At 37.2% G+C, this 18,964-nt stretch overlaps 1 protein-coding gene across 6 annotated transcripts in view; it reads right to left on the bottom strand.

Moving 5' to 3' along the window:
* The window catches only part of pogzb (pogo transposable element derived with ZNF domain b), a 187,406-nt gene extending 187,113 nt beyond the window's left edge, over positions 1 to 293 (bottom strand). For all 6 annotated transcript variants that reach the window (XM_039750228.1, XM_039750237.1, XM_039750266.1 and 3 more), the window contains exon 1: positions 200 to 293. The gene's annotated coding sequence lies outside the window, so the exon portion shown is untranslated. The remainder of the gene's footprint in view (positions 1 to 199) is intronic.
* Between the last annotated feature and the right edge of the window lie 18,671 nt (positions 294 to 18,964).

The raw sequence follows: 18,964 nt of genomic DNA, 5'->3' as shown, positions 1-18,964 counted from the left end.
TGCTTTAATTGCAATGTTGCAGCCTTTGCACAAGACTTGAGGTATCCTGCAGCCGAACGCTCCAAGCACAGCTTTTATTGTGATGTTTCTACCCTAGTGGAGGGCTCGATTACCTGCCGGTGTGTGACTATTTAAATAGCTTTGCTACCCAATGTTTTTTTCATAAAACCCATACTTAGTATAAACCACTTCAACTTACCTTTATGCCACAGCAAACCGTTAAATTCAAAAAAGCAAACGTTGCGAAACCCCACCGCCTGCCCTGCCGTTTTTTTTTTCGTCGTTTGCAGAGAACTGGTGGAAGCATACATGAACGTCACTTCCTGAAGCCGGAAAACGGTTTCTGATTGGATAATAAGGCCAGTAATTGGGCGGAGATGCGTTACGTCATCAATAAAGGGACGCCCTGCCAGGTTGGTTGCAATTTTCTTTGTTGTTATTTTTGCAATTAATATTCAGTCACAGAAAGTATTAAATGATTGACAAATAGACAAGCAAACACATTCAGATATAAGTAATATATGGTTGTATTGATTCTTAGCATTATGTAGATTATTTTTTTAAAAATATAAAGGCCTAAACAACCATACCTCTTGACATTTTACGCCATTTTGCTCAAATGTTCTGTAAACCTATAATAATACTTTTAATTAGTTCAAAACTATTATTATTATTATTATTTACATTACCACTAACTTTTTATTAACTTTTTAAGTTAGATTACTTGGAAATAGTAATTTGAAACTATAACTAACTATAGTTATGGCACCAAGTGAATGGTGGCCATTTCATGAGTTTTGCATGGTTTTAAACATATACTTTGATACTGATATTTATATTTTTAGAAGAACATAATTATCTGAAAGTGTTGAGATTTTATATAGTCTCATATGTCACTGATTTCTGAAAGGCCCATTTTCAAATGAAAACTGGTACAAAATGTCATAATACCAGTTGTAAATTTTAGTTTAGAATTTCATTTTGTTACACATTTGAAAATAGTAGATGCTTAGTATTAACATAATATGTATGAAATCTTTAGGCTACAGAGACTTATAAATATTCAGTTGAATAGCAAGCAATATGATTGGTTAGTTCAGCTTTGGCCTGATTGGTCAGTTTTGTTTTGTTGGCACTGTGGTAGGGATGATGATATTATATATTAGCAGTGTGATGTTCAGTTCCTTATTGTGACAATTTTATCACTTTTACAAAAAGTAGTTAAAATGGAGAATTTCAGCAACCACAAAGTAGATAACTGCTATTGTTCATAGACAAAGAGTTGACAGGAGGCGAGCAAAACGCTTTGAAATGACTGAATATGAGAAGCTGCTTTATGAGAATGCAATTGAGAGAGGAACCACTGGGAACGAAAGGATGAGACACACAAGCATATCAAGGAAAGGTGTAGGATGAATTCTGATGGTACACATTGGGCAAGAAATATCAACTATTTTAAAACTGACAAGAGCAAACAAATCAGCGCACCAGGCACACCAGTCCTATTCTCATAGACAGCCCAAAATAACAATGACTAAAGGTTTGAAGGTTCCTAAAGTCCTACACTCTCTTCCACACTATTTTATGATCTGAATTTGTTTTTAATTATTTCTGACTTTTTCCTGCTTCTTTTTTGGTTTAAGTTTCACCCTTTTCACATTTAAATATGTGTAGAATTCAATTTTGATACATAAAAATTATTGTAAATGAATTTAAAAAAATTCAAAATATTCAGCTATTATTATTTTTTAATGGTGACGACCCCATTTTGTAGATTGTTTTGTTTACAGTTGCTATGGTTATGGTACCCAAGAATCACTGGGAGTGTGTCCCATGTGATGTCATCAATGCATTAGTGTACTGATATTTGGCAATGACATTTCAACTTTGATTTCTGCTAAATATTTTAACTTGGATAAAAAAATAGGACTGATGTTCTAGTAAAGAACTTTGTCTAGATTAAAGTTGCTCTTGCATCTTTTGGTCCCTTCCATCAAAAGTTCCTTCCACTGAGGTATAATACACTACTAGGTAATTTATTCCAGTTTGTTTGCAGTCCTTTGTGTGAAGAAAAATTCTCTGACATTTTGTGCAAAATTTGCCCATATCAAGTTTCCCATGTTCTTGATGGATAATTTATATTAAAGTAATGGCAGATATCCACTGTACTAAATCCCTACATTATTTTAAATACTTCAGTCTTGTCAATGTTTGATCTTTGTTTGCCTTAACTTAAAACGTTTAACTATTTCAATCTTTCCACATAGCTCATACTTCTCAGTAACAGAATGAACCTAGTCAATTTTTGACTCTCTCTCTAACTAAATATTATACTTTGTCATTATTTCTTGAGGAAAATGATTGAATATTACATATTTGTGAGTGGCAAAACCTGTGAACCTCTGGGATTAGCAGTTAGTTTGAAGGTGAAATTAGAGTCAGGTGTTTTCAATCAATGGGATGACAATAAGGTATGAGTGGGCACCCTGTGTTATTTAAAGAACAGGGATCTATCAAAGTCTGCTCTTCACAACACATGTTTGTGGAAGTGTATCATGGCACGAACAAATGAGATTTCTGAGGACCTCAGAAAAAGAGTTGTGGATGCTCATCAGGCTGGAAAAGGTTACAAAACCATCTCTAAAGACCATTGTTACCCTCCCCAGGAGTGGTCGACCAACAAAGATCACTCCAAGAGCAAGACGTGTAATAGTCGGCGAGGTCATAAAGGACCCCAGGGTAACTTCTAAGTAACTGAAGGCTTCTCTCACATTGGCTAATGCTCATGTTCATGAGTCCACCATCAGGAGAACACTGAACAACAATGGTGTTCATGGCAGGGTTGCAAGGAGAAAGCCACTGCTCTCCAAAAAAAAATTGCTGCTCGTCTGCAGTTTGCTAAAGATCACATGAACAAACCAGAAGGCTATTGGAAGAATGTTTTGTGGATGGATGAGACCAAAATAGAACTTTTTGGTTTAAATGAAAATCATTATGTTTGGAGAAAGGAAAACACTGCATTCCAGCATAAGAACCTTATCCCATCTGTGAAACAAGGTAGTGGGAGTATCATGGTTTAGGCCTGTTTTGCTGCATCTGGGCCAGGACGGCTTGTCTTCATTGATGGAACAATCAATTCTGAATTATATCAGAGAATTCTAAAGGAAAATGTCAGGACATCTGCCCATGAACTGCATCTCAGGAGAAGGTGGGTCATGCAGCAAGATAGCAACCCTAAGCACACAAGTCGTTCTACTAAAGAATGGTTAAAGAAGAATAAAGTTAATGTTTTGGAATGGCCAAGTCAAAGTCCTGACCTTAATCCAATTGAAATGTTGTAGAAGGACCTGAAGCGAGCAGTTAATGTGAGGAAAACCACCAACATCCCAGAGCTGAAGCTGTTCTGTACGGAGGAATGGGCTAAAATTCCTCCAAGCTGATGTGCAGGAATGATCAAAAGTTACCGGAAATGTTTAGTTGCAGTTATTGCTGCAAAGGTGGGTCACACTAGATACTGCAAGCAAAGGCTCACATACTTTTGCCACTCACAAATATGTAATATTCGATAATTTTCCTTAATAAATAAATGACCAAGTATAATATTTTTATCTCATTTGTTTAACTGGTTTCTCTTTATCTAGTTTTAGGACTTGAGTGAAAATCTGATGATGTTTTAGGTCATATTTATGCAGAAATATAGAAGGGGGTTCACAAGGGTTCACAAACTTTCAAGCACCACTGTATATGTATATATATATATATATATATATATATATAGATATATATATATATATATATATATATATATACTGTAGAGAGAGAGAGTGTGTGTAAAGCTGAATATTGCTGAGCATTTGCAGTTACTTGATTGCCTTATTTATTTTAATTGACACCTCACACTTTGTAGTTTTATTGAACTCAGGACAATGTCTGAGTGTAAAGGAATCAGTTCTGTCTCTTAAGTATTTTTATTTTTAGCATAGAGGTTCTGACATGTTAATATTTGATATTTTTATCCAGTAGCATGTTAATGAATTGCATATAATGCCTTATACAACAAGCAGCAGCTAATCTAACAAAGTAGCATTTGCACAAAGTGATGGATTGGTCGGCGATTTAATCGCACCCTGGCCACTCAACTGGCAATTCTGACCAGTCAACACCAGCGGACTGGGACCAACATCTGCCTTTGGTCCTATGGGCATATCGGACAGCAGTGCAGGAGTCGAGCCAATGCACGCCAGCGGGCTGATGTTTGGAAGGGAACTTCACGCCGGTGGATTTAGTGTTTGGCTCACCCCTGAGCCTGAGATTATTGGTGGGCCCGAAATGGATTATTTTAGACGGCTAAAAGAGCGGCTGGACACCGTTCATCGACTGGCCAGGGAGGTGTTGCTTAATGCCAAATAGGGTAACGCCTCATGGGTAATTTATGTAAATAGTTTGGGGAAATTATGGGTAATTTATAAAAAGCTTATTGTATGTCGGAATTTACGTATTGTCATTTGTGTTGTAAATAATGGTGTGTTTGTATTTATTGGTTGGGTGGGTTTGGGTTATCGCCGTCCGGGGTTATTTATTTTGTAAAAGTATGAAAGAGAGAAAAATTATACATGCTTAGTGTACACAAATGTAGATCATTTTATCAGTACAGTACATGTTGAGTGAAATTTCTGAATCGTCAGAGAAAAAAAATAGGAATATGTCACCAGTTTAATTAACATCTTCAAATAACAGGAAGAATGCTGGAAATTAATTGGCAATGAAATGGAGTCAAACATACAGTCACTCTTGTCCTCCAAGGCTGGGATGACTGCTATTGGCATTGAGAGTAAAATTATTCTTCATGCACTGGTCTACCACAACAATGAGCATTTTTATAGATTTCATCTATCAATGAAACCTGCACTTTTGGGTAATTTAGGACTGCATATAGAGAGCCAGGGGGGTATGCTATGTAATTAAACAAGGAGTTCAGTTTACAGCAGTGATTAGTCTCAAAGTAAGAAACCATTTGGGGTAAAACAACAGCCATTGTGATATGAATTGATGAAAAGTGTATGAGAGCAATCAAGTATCTAGAAAAGGCAGTTTATGAATAGATTTCATGGTTCTTGGCATGGATTATATGTAGTCACAAAGCATGTGCAAAAACAACCATTTAGACATGCAAAATGGTGTTACAACACAAGCATGGGAAACTATTTTTATGGCAGGGTCACAATTATAGGGTCATACTGTACTGGTAACACATAGTTTAGTACAGTATTATTCAAGCGAGGTCGTACTAGTGTATTTTCAATACATCTTTAGAGTACAGAAGAAAAGTCATGCAAAATATACAACACATTATGTTTTATTTAATGTATGTAGTTTTTTGGTAAGACTTGAACTGCTGGCAGCTTCTTTTTAAAAATCATATTGACAACACCACTCAATTATACTAGTCTAAGAAAGTTATTTTAAATCTTCTTTTTGAAGTGTTTTTGACCATGGTTTTTGTGGTAAAAGATTAACCATGTTGCAAAATCTTTCTGTACCTTGTATGAGGAAACCTTATTTTACATTTGTGTTTATGATCATTCTGAAAGGATATTCTTCTGAAGTAAGCTGAGGAAAAAAAACTAAATTTATATGAAAAAAATGTAATACAAATTCAGATTTAACTCTTGTGGTGGGCGGCCAGGACAATGGAAGGACTGAGGGAAAGAGCTTCTCCAGGACATTATCTCCCCCAGAACGATAGAGGGCAGCCCCCATGGCTTGCAGTGGGTCCAGTGGTTAGGGGCATGGAAGTTCAATCCTGCTGGGGCTGGAGGCTGCCACCACCAGGGGGAGCCTGGATGTTTACTGAGCCCTGTTTGGCAGCACTTCGCCACAACTGGAAGCCCTGCTGGAAGGAGGTCATTGGACACCTGGAGTCCTTTCATGTCGGGAGGAAGAAAGACAAAGCTTGTGAGGAGCAGTAGATGTGGAAGGACTGTCTGAAGGAAAGAAAAAGATTGCCATTGTCTATTTTGGTGCTCTGTTTGTACTGTGCTCTGGGGAGTGAGAAAAAAGTGTCTCCCCACTGTAAATAAAGAGTGTTCTGTGTTGCACCTGTGTCTCTGCCTGACTGTGTTGGGTGGGGCAGCTGTACATGCCCCTTGTTTCCATACTTTGTAAAACATTTCCAGTCAAGGTGTCAAATATAATGCAGAAGACTTTCACAAAAAATAATAAAAAATAATACATTCAGAGTATGAACATTGGGCTTTGCAATTTGTTCAAATCATTTTTGAGTTGCCATTCATTCAGTTCATCAGTCATTTTGTTAAACTAAGGATGAATGTGAGAAAAAACATACATTACTTTTAATAATGTCTGAATTCTAAATGCATAAGCAAGATAACTAAACTGAGTGACTGATGCCTGGTTTTATAGATAGTCTGTAGGCTGAGGCACTGTGAGGCAGGCTAAGTTACTCTCTGTAAAAGCATACTCAATAAAGATGCTCACAATACATCTAAACATACATGCGAATGATACAAATAAAATGTAAAATGCAATTTATAGTTATGGTTTAATAATTATTCGTACATATTGTGTTTATTTCTGTATAATTTTGTTTTGGGAAAATTCAACTTTTTTTGGAATTAACTTTTTTGTGTTTTCTGTGCTTCTTTCATAATTGTCAATTCAAATACAACAGCATGACTCAGACCAATAATGATTATGTACATAAATTAATGGATGGTTCACGTTAGAGATTAATACATTTCCATGCGGGCACATTATCATGGATGTTTAAACGCCAGAGCTTGGCACACTTCAGATTAAGACAACTGAATTCCTGAAAGAGCGACAACAAATTAATAACATTTACTAATGGAAACTAATGTAGCAGCTTTCATGTGTGCCACAGTAGAGTATAATAATAATACTTGTCTCTAAATTCAGATTAATTAAATAAAAACACTAAGTGAATAAATAATCCAACCAATTAAAACAAACATAGAATGGAGAAAGAAATTAAATGGATCTTCAAATCTTTATTCCAGAACTGCAAATATCATACTGACCAACTTGAAATCTGAGTGTAGTAGATAGGCTCCTTAAGCACTGATAATTGATCAACAAGTTAGATATATCCTAGAGAGTGTCATGTACAAGAGTATAAAATGTTTGTTTTTTTTTTTTTTGGAAAACTGATTTGTATTAAAACAAAATTTTCTGTCTTATAAAAGTTGTAAGTATTTTATTGTCAATTTTGAAAGAAAGGATTCAAGACAAAGTTTCTGGATCAATAATGTGGTAATATTAACTACTGCAAAACTTTATATGAAAATTAAATTATTCAATTTATAAAACATATTAGTTAAAAAGATACTCAAATGAAAATGTCACTTCTTCATTGATAGAGTATTCAGGTGCCTCAGACTCAATACAACTCTCGCTGTCTTGACTTGCACCTTCTGCCACTGCTATCTTGACTTAGTTAGTCCTCTTGGCCATTAACCAAGACTCTACAGTGGCTGGAAACCATTAATATTAAGGACATTATCATAATATCGGTTTCCTACAGTTATGAATGCTAACATGTACCTGGAGGTGTTTCAGAGGCAACAGGCTTTTGTTGTGACTATCAGTGGGAGATTTTGGCAGTGTTTTATTTCTATTAAATTACAATTCAAATATCTAATGTTTTCAGGTTTTACAATGCAAAATTCAGTGCTTGTGCAGGATATATTCACTGCTGAAAACTCATTAGGAATGTGCTATTTTAAATAAATATTCAATTTTTGTTTTTGTCTGGCCTCTTTGACATTATTCCTGATATGTAGGGTGGCAATGAGAGCACACCTTCATCACACCTTAGCATCAGAGTCTTCTATTGCCTTAGCTAAAACGCAACCTACAGTCTCCTGAAAGAGAAAAAAATATATACAAACAGAATTTTTCATGAGCACAATATTTAAGCAGTTTTTATGACTGAGAGAATGTCTTTTTAAGGGTTGTTTTTTTTCTAAAGTTGAGGGAATACTTCCCCCTAAAAATATTTTTTATGTTACTTACACCATGTAGTTTGTAGTGATGACCAAGAAAATATTTTAATCTCATGCCTTCATGGAGAATGGAGATTACAAAGTTCCTGATAGAAAAGGACCCAATGGTGACCAACAGTGAACAACAGCAAACAATGTGAAAAATGTTCACCAAAAAATCTCACATTACTTGTGCCACATCATACATCAAGTCATCCAGCTGCATGCTTACAATGTGTGAAATACATGAATTTTTGCTAAAATATTCTTAAGTAGATTATTCCAGAAAATAAAAGTAGATCACAAAAAGGAAGCTCCTTCACACAGGGTTGCACTTTTGAATTGAAGACCCACTTCTCTCCCTCATTCATTGGTCAAGAGTACATCTAAAAATACATCAAACATTTCTGACTCATTTACTTGAAGGCACACCAAGTGACTCCTTGGGCACCACGATGAGAAAGAAAATAGAAAAAATGTAGTTAATTGCCAATCCAAACAGTTATTACAGTATATAATAAATTAGCACTAATAGATTCAGTACCAGTTCTAACAAGAATTTCAATGGTAAATAAAGAAGAAGTGATGGCTATGGAATCCAGTGGTTAAGCCATAGACCTTGGGAAAGTGGAGACAAAAGGTTTTCTTTGGAAGAAAGCTCTGCACTTCTGGATTCTGTTCCTTTTCTTTTCATCACAGTCTCTAGTGTACTTCCTCAGAGAGGAGGTTGGCATCAAAATTAATTGTTGCTTTTACTGATCATGTGGCACCAAATTGAAGATTTCACCTAATGATATAAACCGTAGCTATTATTAAGGTAAGCCTTGAGAGTGTCTTTGGACTACTTCTTTATTGCCTTTTGTGATCTCTAAACTTAGCTCATCTGTGAGTAGTAGACTTTTTGTGGGAAGAGTCAGGCATTTTGATGCAGTGACACATCCACTAGAATTGGCCCTGTAGGATCATTGTGTAAGTGCTGGTCAATGTTTCTTCACTGAGGACTTAAGAATTTTGTAGCAATATACATACAAAGAACTGTGATAGAATGCCTTAACAATTTTTGGATGACAATGGTAGGTAATTCAGATTTCATATTTGTAAAGAAAAGCAGAGAAACAATTGACCTCACCTGGTTGCAGTCACAGTTCTCAATTGTCTGATAGTACACTTTTATAAAGGTGGTGTTGGTACAGCTGACGCAGTGCCAAATGTCCTTCTGTAAAGGTTGCCTTATAGGCTAGTTGGCTTTTGAGGCATGGAAATTTGCCAACAGCATCTGGTTATTCTCCAGAGATGATGAATGCTAGGGTTCATTTGCCTCAACAGAGATATCTTGGAATGGAGAATCATCTTTTCTCTGATGTTCTTGGACATTGCTATATACACTTGTAGATTTCTTGTAGGTGAAGAGGTTCAGAGTTCTTCTACATTGTAGGCAAAAACAAAACAGTCTTGTACATAGCAGAGCTATGCCTTAGCCTGAGTAAGTAGGAAATCATAAAAAGAAAGGCAACTATTAACACCTGTAAGAGAAATAACACCAATTGAGCCTGTAAGACCAACAACAAATAAGAAATTAGAAATGCTAGTAGTGGCAAGAGAAGAGTAATGCTGATAAAGCAAAATGTTAGCTCAATAGGTTCTTTAGATATTTTAGCAGTTAAGGAAAAGAATGAGGTGTACTATATTAAGAACAGTAAGAGTAAAATACAATATACAGAAAATAAGATAAGATCTGCGGTGGGCTGGCACCCTACCTGGGGTTTGTTTCCTGCCTTGCGCCCTGTGTTGGCTGGGATTGGCTCCAGCTGACCCCGTGACCCTGTAGTTGGGATATAGCGGGTTGGATAATGGATGGATGGATGGATAAAATAAGATATGCTTTATTTTACTTATTTCTTCTGTAGCCTTCACTTGTGAAGAAGTCAGTAACATGCCAGTGTTCACATTAAATATAAGAGAAATACTGTTTGTACAGTGGCATAGAGATATTGTAGAGAGTGAAGTGAAACATGGACTAAATTAACTAAAACAAAATAAATAAAAGATCAGACACCTTTTTATCAAGAACAGTCAAAAATGTGTATGACATTTATTTCCAAAATCATTAAATGCTGAACAAGTTTCTAAAAACTAGATATTGGCAAACATTGTTTCATGTTTTACAAAAAGGCGTTCAGAGCTGTCTCTGGGAATTATTGAATGGGTAGTTGAATGAATATCAGATTCAGCTTAATACAAAATGTAAAAGAAACATATTCAGAATAAATATGTAAGAGGAAAGCCAAACTGAGCTTAGGCGGAAGAGATTGTGTTGAATCAACAAAAGTATTTGATCATAAAGAAACTAACACAATCAACAAAAGTATTTGAACATAAAGAAACTTTAATTTTATATTGCCTTCATTTTTGAATAGCTAATGAGATGCTAATCAGACTCTAAGAGTTAGAGATGCAAGATGCTATAAACAGAATGGGGCACAACTGGATGAAGCACAGAAGACAGTGGGTTATGGTCCAATGATGTGTTTCTCTACTAGGCAATACTAGGTAAGTAGGTAAAAGCCAACAAGGTAGGTATACAGTATTTGCAAAACACAGAAAGCTACTATGATTGGATTAATAGATACACTACATTCAACAAAACTATTACAGACAGATGTGAACAAAATTCAAATTTATGCTGAGACAAAATAAGTTTAACAAGTAAAGTAAATGTAAATTCTTATAAATGTTGTCACAAAAAGCAGACACAAGAGTCATAAAAATGTTTGACGCAGCCACCTGTATAATATTCCCTGGCTGCAAATGGGTAAATTGCTAGCACTCATGTGCTCAGAACGGAATCCAAAACAGAACTGATTAGGTTAATCAAATATGGCGGCTTTAAAGGCGAGAAAAGGAAGATGTCATCGAGGGCGGAAGCGGAAGGGTCCTCTTTAATAGGTTCAGACCCAGATGTGATGTCATCAGAAGGGCCAGAATAGGATGTGACGTCATCCAAGGATCTGGAAACGGATGTGATGTCATTAGAGCTAGGTGGAATTTCCCGTAACGGTCTGCAGGAAAGTGAGAAAAAAGGTCAGTGCACTCCACCACCCCCTGGTCTGGCGTGGAATTATTCTCATTTAGACCCTTTAGCTTCCTCCCATGCGCACGTGTGTGACAATGTAAATCTAAATATTTAAAATGGTAACATAGTAAGAGGTCTGAAGATACACTATATTGCCAAAAGTATTGGTACACCCCACCAAATCATTGAATTCAGGTGTTCCAATCACTTCCATAGCCACAAGTGTATCAAGTCAAGCACCTAGGCATGCAGATGGTTTCTACAAACATTTGTGAAAGAATGGGTCACTCTCAGGAGCTCGATGGATTCAAAAGTGGTACAGTGATAGGATGCCACCTGTGCAATAAGTCCATTCGTGAACTTCACTACTAAATATTCCACAGTCAACTGTTAGTGGTGTTATAACAAAGTAGAAGCAATTAAGGAACAACAGCAACTCAGCCACAAAGTGGCAGGCCACGTAAAATCACAGAGTAGGAACAGCACATGCTGAGGTGTGCAGAAGTCGCAAACCTTCTGCAGAGGCAATAGGTACAGACCTCCAAAAACTCAAGAACAGTGCACAGAGAGCTTCATGGAATGGGTTTCCATGGCCGAGCAGCTGCATCCACACCTTATATCACCAAGTGCAATGCAAAGCGTCGTATGCAGTGATGTAAAGCACACCAGCACTGGACTCTACAGCAGTGCAGACGTGTCCTCTAGAGTGACAAATCACGCAATTCAGTGGACGAATCTGGGTTTGGCGGTTGCCAGGAGAATGGAACATGCCTGACTGCATTGTGCCAAGTGTAAAGTTTGGTGGAAGGGGGATTATGGTATGAGGTTGTTTCTCAGGGTTTGGGCTTGGCCCCTTAGTTCCAGTGAAAGGGACTCTTAATGCTTCAGCATACAAAGCTATTTTGGACAATTTCATGCTCCCAACTTTGAGGGAACAGTTTGGAGATGGCCCCTTCCTTTTCCAACATGAGTGGGCACCAGTGCACAAAGCAATGTCTACAAAGAACTGGATGAGCAAGTAGGCATGTAGGAACTTGACTAGCCTGCACAGAGCCCTGACCTCAACCCAACAGAACACCTTTGGGATGAATTAGAGCAGATATTGTGAGCCAGGCCTTCTCGTCCAACATCAGTGTCTGACCTCACAAATGCTCTCCTGGAACAATGGTCACAAATTCCCATAAATACACTCCTACACATTGTGGAAAGCCTTCCCAGAAGAGATGAAGATCATTAAAGTTCATGTGTGTGTGTGTAAAGGTAGGCATCCCAATAATTTTGGCAATATAAAGTAGTTTATGAGAAAGTTGTGTGAATCCTAAATTACTTTATTAACAACAACATGTACAGTCGATGAAATCTGGTTAAGGTTACATTTTGTACACGCTAGGAAGTATTTCTTCCCAGAATATTATTTTTACAAGTTTCCAAGTTATAACCAAAAGTAACGGGATGGAGTTATTTTGTAAATATTTTGGAAATGCTTTGGGATAGTGAATGATGAGCTAAGATGGACTGATTGATCTTGTCAACACATTTCTAAACTTCTTATGTACTTTTTATACCTCTTACATTTACTTGTCAGATTCCTCAATATCATTTAACTCTTTCAGGGCTGATGTCAACTTTTTTCAAAAGGAGGAGTTGACAATGTTAATCAACTGTAAATGGTAACAAAACCAACCGTTATGTTTTAGTTGGACTCTCGTTGCTAGAAGAAAAGTTAGCTTCACTGGTTTTGACCGAGATTTCCTGCACTTCCGTGAGTAGCAAGGTGCAAACAACAGCAAAATGGCATTGACATCTGGTAAGAGATCAAAGCAGATGCGTAGCAGAAGCAAAATACTCCGTGGACGATGTTTTGCCTGTTCTTTCTGAATTGGACTATGACTTGTCGGACTCCAATTTTGATGCAAGCAATCAAAACAAATGTGAGGTTCCAGCTTCAGCTGACTGGTCCCCAGGTAATCGTGCTGCTGAACAGGTTCATATAGCTGACACGCCTACAGCACTGATTGCCTTGGAGGACTGCCACTTAAGAGGTAGAAACCAGATTTCAATGCACTGTGACCGTGATTGCTGCTGCCCCAGCCATGTGAAGACAGCTTGGCAGCATGCCTGCCGCACATTCTTGGCAAACTGGCAGCCACAGCACGCAGCAACATGCGTTTTATGTTGATTTCTGTCTGAAGCCATTGCTTTTCAGAAAACTATTATTTTTGGAAAAAATATTCAACCCTCAAAGAGCTAAGTAAAAACTTTGTTCTGCATTTAGTATCTAACCCACATGTGACTTCTTGACCAGATGTATTTAAATGTATTCTTCAGGCAAGGTTCCTTTTAATTATTTTTCTTGATGTTACAAACCTTCCACAGTGAGAAAGAAGCCATTTTTTCAATATCTGTTTTACCTTAAATATGAGGATGGGTCTTACAAGCTCCGTTAAAATCTCTATTCCAGTGTGATTTATTTTTACTATGACTATTGAAGTAGTTCATCCTTCCAAGATTGTGTACTCAACTTTAAATACTTTCTGTATTACAATGAGAATAACATGTATTATGCCTCTTGAATTTTAGAAAACAGACCCCCAGCATTTTCTTCCTGCTTTTGCTTTACACTTCTACAATGGTTCTTAGTTGTAATCTGACCTGTCTTGAGGAACTCTTTGTATCGCATATTGTCTATCAGTCCAATATCTCATATTTCTGTGGCACTGCACCTGGAGAAAGTCTACTCATCAGATACAGGGAACCATGATTTCATATCTAATCTCTTTATTAGCATAATTATAATCATAAAGAGCATGCAAGGTACATGCAAATACAATGGTACCTTGGTATACGTCTGCTTTGGAATAAGTCCTGTTAGGACATGAAAATGTTTGGTATACAACCTTTTTTTGGAATATGACTCGCTTGCTAGAACACCATGTGCTACCCTTGTTTACCTCTCTCGAGACAAAGCAACGACTGCCCACGAGCGTCAGTGCGGCAGTTGCTAGCATTCAGTGAACAACCCGTGCTATAACTCTCTGTGAATTTTCACGTGTGTGGTATAGCGGGTCCACAGCTTCTGTCAAAGCCCAGTTTTAAAATAAATAATCACCGAGCTCGCAGCTTGGTGAGGGGGCGTGGTGGTTGTGTGGCTGAAGCGGTTCTCAGGGCATTCGCGATGTGGGCGTTTCTCACCTAAGTGCACAGGTGAGAGACCATCCGCCTTCGTGATTGTACCTGGGGCTGCTTATCTTGATAAATAGAAGCGCGAGTCGGCTAGAAGGGAAGGAAAAAAGAACGAACAGGAGGTTGCAAGAGAGAGAGAGAGCGTGAGCAAGTGCGACTGTGCATGTAGTAGCTGAAATAGGCAGAGTGAAGGTCAGCTGCAAGTAGGGCGACTCACCTGTTGGGAAGCAGGGGGGCCGCCAGGTAAAAAGGCACCAGGCTTCTTCTTGTTTTTTTTAAAGAATGCTTCCTGCTGTATTTTAACCTTGTTGTTTTTAAAAAGACTTTTTTCTATTGTTTTTAACCTCCACATTTCACTTCTGATTTTATGGATTATTTATTGGAACTTTGGAGACTGCACTTTAATTTGAACACCTTGTTTTGCTGATTGTTTTAATAAAAGCACTTTGCACTTTTTCACGATCCCCTTGCTTTGTTGTTACTGATGAGCTTAGCAGTGAGGCACATTATCGACAGTGTAGGGTTCAAAGGCTCCCCGACAGCAGATGGGAGCATATAGCAAACCCACATCGTCACAACGTGATTTTGTGTTTTTTCACGTAAATTTGAATTGATTGTTGAAAAGTATGAAGGTAGCTTACGTATCCGGGACATGGCTGTTGCATAACGTTTGCCAAGAACGACAGTATCAACGATTGTGAAAAACAAAGATGTTATTAAAAAGTAAAGTGAGGTTAAATTTTCATTTATTTCATCTAATTGCTTTTGTATTTATGTATTTTAGTATTAAGCAGTGTTTTATTTTATACAACCCCATCAATGTATAATATGCCAATAAAAATAGGATTTTTTTTCATGGAAACGGATTAATCATTTTCCCATTATTTTTTATGGGAAAAATTTGTTTGGTATACATCCTGTTTTGTATAAGTCAAAGGATCGGGAATGGATTAAGGACGTATACCGAGGTACCACTGTACATGTTAAGTACATGGTAAGATATAGACGAAGAACCTACAGTAGTTCCTAATTTACTAATATTCATTTAAATATTCTACAGCAAATTTACCATTGAGTTGGATGAGAAGAATACAGTTGGAGAACTGCTGTGGTGATATGAGACCTGGTCAGCAGGTGCTGAACTTCTACTGTTATTAGTACCTATTGGAACTAACCAATGCTTTATATAATCCTTGTTTTATAATTTTATTTTGGACTCAATAATGTGTATTGACTCAGAGTATCTAATGCTTTATATCTTGCTAGTTTAAACACTTGGATATGATTCAAGATTCAAGATTGTTTGTCACATATAAGTACAGCATCTAGTGAAACATGCCCTGAATAGATACATTAAATTAAAAGAAAGAAGGGATTAAATTAATAGAAGGAAACTTAAAAGGTTAGAACTAAGGTGATACAATATATAGGGAAAAATGAATAAACCAACACATTAAACATTGTAAACATTGTAAAAGAAGCCTGGACACAGACAGACACTGAGACAGCCAGATTCCTAAAACACACACCTTTATTTATACAGCACAACACAGCCACAATAAACTCACAGGTCTCAGTCCTTTTGCCACTCTTTTCTTCTGCCACCTCCACTCCTCTCTCGCAAGCTCCATCCTCTTCCATCTGACTCCTGCTCCCTGAATGGAGTGACATGGCTCCCTTTATACTGCACCCGGATGTCCTCCAGGTGCTCCATGATGACCATCCTGCAGCACTTCCTGGTGGGGCAGAAGTGCTACAGTCCATGGCTCAGGAACCATCCAGGCGCCCCCTAGCAGTGGCCACGGGCCCCCACAGGGTTGAGCTTCCAAGCTCCGTGGCCCCCATGCAATCCAGAGTGGCTGCCCCCAGCATCCCGGGGAAGATATTGCCCATCTCCTGGGCCTTCCCTTCTCCAGGCATCCTTCTGGGACAAGGTCCCTGGTCATCTGTCACAACATTTACATGTGAACAGGATACTTAATGCAGCATATTTTGCCAGTGCCTCTTAACATTTTGTATTATAGCAATACTTACAGGTGTACCACTTTACAGAGTTTTATCCATTATTTGATTTGGTACTGATTTTTAACAAAACTGAGGTTTGAAAACTGGTATCGAAAACGAAGTCAACATTTTAGTACCGATTAAACACTAATGCAAACTAAATATATACAATGACTGGATTAGGAGCTTTGAACATGGAGCTTTGAGGTTTCACTGCTAATCTTTGTGCCACTGTGCAATACTGAATACTGCATCATGATTGAAAAAAAAATGTAATTTGTTAAGAATTTAATTTCATTTGAAAGTTAGATGGCATTTGGTTATGTTCAGCTATGGCCACATACAGTAATGCATCTTTTCTGTTTGTGGAAGACAGTTACAGCCTTATAGGCATCTAATGAAGTCTGGCTTAGTAAATCTGACTTTTAGCCTTTTGCTGAGGCAGCACCAAATGGTTTAACATTAATTCATAAATCATGAAAAACTATTTGAAGAGGTGACCTTGTGTTGCATGCATGCTTACTGCAACTACTATAATTGAGCTTTAAAATTTAAATTTTACTGCACTACATCAAGTTATCTCTGACCACTATTAATTACCTTTGAATTGTTTTTGCCCTTATCAATACAATCACAGATTAAAACAAGACAGTGTGACATCTAGATCATAATTCTGCATCAAAATTTGTAGATATTTTTAACTCAGACATGATTATGGAAAACAGTTCAGACATCTCATTATAATGCGTCTTTGGAAGTGACATTGGATATAGTAGCTCCCTATAAAACAGAAGTGGTCAAAGCACATTCAAACTCACTCTAATTTAATAAGAACACTTAAACTCTTAAATTAGAATAACAAAAACCAAATCATGAGTGGAGAGCAGCAAAGCTGCATATTTTCTGAACTGTACACCACTTTAGTAATTTAAGGTTGATAAACTTTAATTTCTAAAATTAAACCTAATACTTGTCTCTCAGGCCCAGTTCCAACAAAACTAGTGAAAAGCTCATTGGCCATTCTGGCTACATCCATTTTTAGCTTTATCAGTTTTTTGCTGATTGGCACAGTTCCTAATGCACCAAAATTGTTAATTATGAGTCTGTTACTGAAAAAAGCTAGGCCAAAAATTAGACCTATTTCAAATTTATCTTTTCTTTCTAAAGTATTACAAAAAAGAGTCATCACAAAGCTACAGTCTCACTATATACATCAACAACAACAACATTTATTTATATATCACATTTTCATACAAATAGTGTAGCTCAAAGTGCTTTACATGATGAAGAAAGAGAAAAAAGACAAAGAATTAAAATCAGAAAACATGTATTAACATAGAATAAAAGTAAGGTCCAATGGCCAGGGAGGACAGAAAAAAAACTCCAGACAGCTGGAGAAAAAATAAAATCTGCAGGGGTTCCAGGCCATGAGACCGCCCAGCCCCCTCTAGGCATTCTACCTAACATAAATGATCAGTCCTCATTGTATTCAGGGTTCTTATGGAAGTACTTGATGACGATGGTCACATGGACTTCTGGCCTTTAATCCATCAATGTAGGGACATCATGGTTCTTTGATTAGGTGGTGGTGGTGCAGGTCGCCACCACAGAAAACCGGAAAAAGAACAGAAGAGAGAGTAGGGGTTAGTACGGATTTTGGAGCCACCATGAATAGTAGTGATAATTAATTGAACATGCAGACCATCAGGATTAAATTAAAATCAAATTATAAGAAAGCCATGTTAAAGTAATGTGTTTTTAGCAGTTTTTTTAAAGTGCTCCACCCTATCAGCCAGGCGAATTCCTATTGGCAGGCTATTCTAGATTTTAGATGCATAACAGCAGAAGGCCACCTTGCCACTTCTTATAAGTTTAGTTCTTGGAATTCTAAGCAGACACTCATTTGAAGATCTAAGGTTGCGATTTGGAATATAAGATGTCAGACACTCCAAAATATAAGATGGAGCGAGGTTATTTAAGGCTTTGTGAACCATTAGCAGTATTTTAAAGTCAATTCTGAATGACACAGGTAACCATAGTAGTGACATCAAAACTGGAGAAATGTGCTCGGATTTTCTTTTCCTAGTTAGGATTCTAGCAGCTGCATTCTGCACTAGTTGCAGTCGATTTATGTCTTTTTTGGGTAGTCCTGAGAGGAGTGCATACAGTAATCTAGTCGACTGAAAACAAAATCGTGAACTAATTTCTCAGCATCACAATTTATTTGAGAAATTCTAGTCTGACTTCCACAATGGTCACAATACAGAATTGGAGCTAAACCGTGTTGTAAATGACATTCTTATATCCTCTGATTAAGAAAATTCCACTGTAATAATTAGCGGTGTAAAAAATTATGGATCCACTTGAGTATTGCAATATTATGTTTTGTGTTACTGTATCAATTCTCAAACACAATGTATCGATTTGTAATTACTAGTCTGCCTGCAAAGATTCATGGCACAGTGTATTTCATTTTGTGTTGGGTTTAAATCCCTGAACGCTAGAGAGCTGTGTTGTAATCTATCTTCAGTTAATGTAACAATATAAACTGAGACAGGAACTAGCTTAAGGGCACACTGCTAATATTAGCATTAACAAAGCTAGCTGACTGGTAACATTACCACCGATGGCTGAATTCAGAAGAGTTAGAACAGCTTCTGTGGTACACAGAGAAGAACTG

This window comes from Polypterus senegalus, chromosome 1 (assembly GCF_016835505.1).
Source record: "Polypterus senegalus isolate Bchr_013 chromosome 1, ASM1683550v1, whole genome shotgun sequence".
Taxonomy (NCBI): Eukaryota; Metazoa; Chordata; class Cladistia; order Polypteriformes; family Polypteridae; genus Polypterus; species Polypterus senegalus.
Note: the sequence above shows the minus strand (reverse complement) of the source record. Positions and strands in the feature narration are given on the sequence as shown.